Consider the following 3,095-nt stretch of genomic DNA (forward strand, 5'->3'; position numbering starts at 1 on the left):
TCACAAAGCAATTTTAGTTTGATTAGAATGATTAAAGTCTTTTGCAAGCTCATTTAGTTCAATTTTTATGGTGTGACTAGTGCAAACACTGTTATGCCACAATTGTCACACATTATGTCAAATTATCTTATTCTTAAAAAAAAACTCAAAAATAGAAATGCTTTTGTTGTTTTAGCTTCAATTTATATATATATATATATATATATATATATATATATATATATATATATATATATATAATATATATAAATTGAAGCTAATGTATAATATATAAATTAAAGCTAATATATATATATATATATATATATATATATATATATATATATATATATATATATATATATATATATATATATATATATATATGTATAAATATATTTATATATTTATATATATATATATATAATTATATATATATTTATATATATGTTTATATATATATATTTATATATATAGGGTAATTATTTTTGTTATAAACTTTGTTTGTTTGTTTTTTTGCGTTAATATTCTTAGTTTTATGTTTATTATTGATTTTGTTATTATTTAAGATACAGCAATGATTTATTAAAAATATAAGTTGAAGATACAATTTGTGATACTGTATACAAAAAATGAGTTATTTTGATTAGTTAGTCTTTTAATGAAATATTTATATGAAATATTTATAATATATACTGCCATATTTTTTTGTTTTAGATTAAAGTTGGCAGTTAACGGAAAAACGATTGTTTACCAAGTTTTCATAGTTTTTATTTTCAATTTGATTGCATAAACCCTAAATTTCTAAAAAGCTCTATAAGGATTTTTCTCTACAATAAAACAAGATCTTTTTTAATAAGTAGATGTTTCGCGAGGTTAGAATTAACTTGTCTATCTCCACTTTGTGAAAAACTTGAGTTATTAATGGTGTTATGTCAAAATTTAAAAAAATGAAGATAGAACAAAATAATTCTATCCTCGTAATTTGTTAGCATTTTTAAAGTGTTTAAACTATTCTTTTACCAACATTCATTAAAATGTGATTAAAAAATTAAAATGTGAGTAAAAAATTGAATTTTATTCGAGTGCCTACAAATAATAAAGTTGATGGGGAAAAAACGTTGAAAAAAAAATAACAACAACAAAAATGAACAATAAATGTTGTTATCTTTAAAATTAAAAAAAAAAGTATAGACCATAAAAGACTCGGGGCTAAAACTCAATAATATTGACATGATTTCTAATATTTCCAATGGTCATTTCAAAAAAGCCACACTGCTTTCCGACCGCGAATAACGAAATCTCTCCGCTTTCCAACCGAGAACAAAGATATCGATTAAAAAAATCTTATGTTTGTTTAACTAAAGATTTTTTTTATCCATAAACAAAGAAAGAATTAAAAATTCATTTTTGTTGTTTACTTGTTTCATTTTTATTACCGGTGTTATAAAGTAGTTAACAAACGCTTTTGTAAGCTTTGTAAATTGACTAAAAATAAAGAATTTAATTTTACTTTGCGTAAACTACTATAAAGCAAATACTAATACCAATGATGACAAAAGTGATAGATATCAATATAAACAATGAAATTTTTGTTCCAAAAAAAAAAAATTTGTTTTAACCTACGTTTCTAATGATGATATTGTTTCGTGCTAAATATGTACGTTTCAAAATACGTCTAATAACGTGCCTTTCTAATTACCAAGACTGATATTTGTCATAGCAGAGCCCAAACAAAGGTGTTGCATTTAAATAGAAATAATTTAAAAGATATTGGTTTTCAATATGTACTAAGAGGAATTTTTTTTTATTCAAATTGATGTTATAGTGACAAAACAAAAAGTACAAACAGAAGTATTTAATTTTGATCGTATCGTATTTTTTTTTCATCGATCGTATCGTATTGGCATTTTTTTTTCATCGATCATATTGGCATTTTTTTAATTTTTATGGAGACTGAATATCGAATTAGTTTTTTAACAAATAATTCCTGTTGTAATGACAATACTATTTTAAGACAGAAAACAATTTTTTAATCAGCATTTTTATATTCAAATACCTTATTGAAATAATAAGGTATTTGAATATAAAAATAGTTTTTTATAATAAAAATAGGGTTTAGAGAACCTACAACTTAATGAAAACCTTTTTATAAAAAGTAAGTTTATTTATCAAGTTTGTATTCAATGGTTTCAGGGGCGGGTTCACCATTTTTTGGATGTTTGAAATAGCAAACTCCAAGCTATTATATGTGTATATTTATATTAAGTTAGAATGCTTTGCAAAAAATTGCAAAAAATATAAATATATATAAATATATATATATATATATATATATATATATATATATATATATATATATATTTATTCATAAATTTTAAAATTCACTAAAAATCTTTTGGCGTTCAAAAATTATGGCCTTATAAAGTTTGTAATCCCTACAAATTGGGGTTCAATTTTTATATGGTCATAATTTTTTAACGATAAGAGATTATTGCATGAATTTCAAAATTTATCAATCAATGTATATTTATTTAAAAATAGTAAAAAAAAATATTTTATCAACTTATTGCTCACACATTTGGGGTAAGTGGGGCCAAAATTAAGAGCGTTTTTGATCCCAGGCCCCAATCACCGCCATTTTTTGAAAAGCATCCTTATTTAACATAAGCATAAACTTATGTTAAATAAGGATGCTATATACATATAAATGTCTGGGGGTTGCTCCATGTTTTAGAGTTAGTTATTTTAAACATCAAAATGCTGCATCCACCCCTGGATTTGATCACGCGGGATATTTAACTATAACTACAATTTAAACATACTCAAAATAATAGTAAATGTTATATATAACAAATATAGCGTATAATATATATATATATATATATATATATATATATATATATATATATATATATATATATATATATATATATATATATATATATATATATATATATAATAAGTTTACAATCCGATTTAAAATCTTGTAAAATCAAATCCTTTATTGAAAAAGCAACTTTTTTAACAAAATTAAGCATATTTTACTTTAGAATCTCAGTTGTATAAATATTGAACAATAGCTGATTTGCAGATTTCGTTGAAACCGTTGGACA

This window comes from Hydra vulgaris, chromosome 01 (assembly GCF_038396675.1).
Source record: "Hydra vulgaris chromosome 01, alternate assembly HydraT2T_AEP".
Classification (NCBI taxonomy): Eukaryota; Metazoa; Cnidaria; class Hydrozoa; order Anthoathecata; family Hydridae; genus Hydra; species Hydra vulgaris.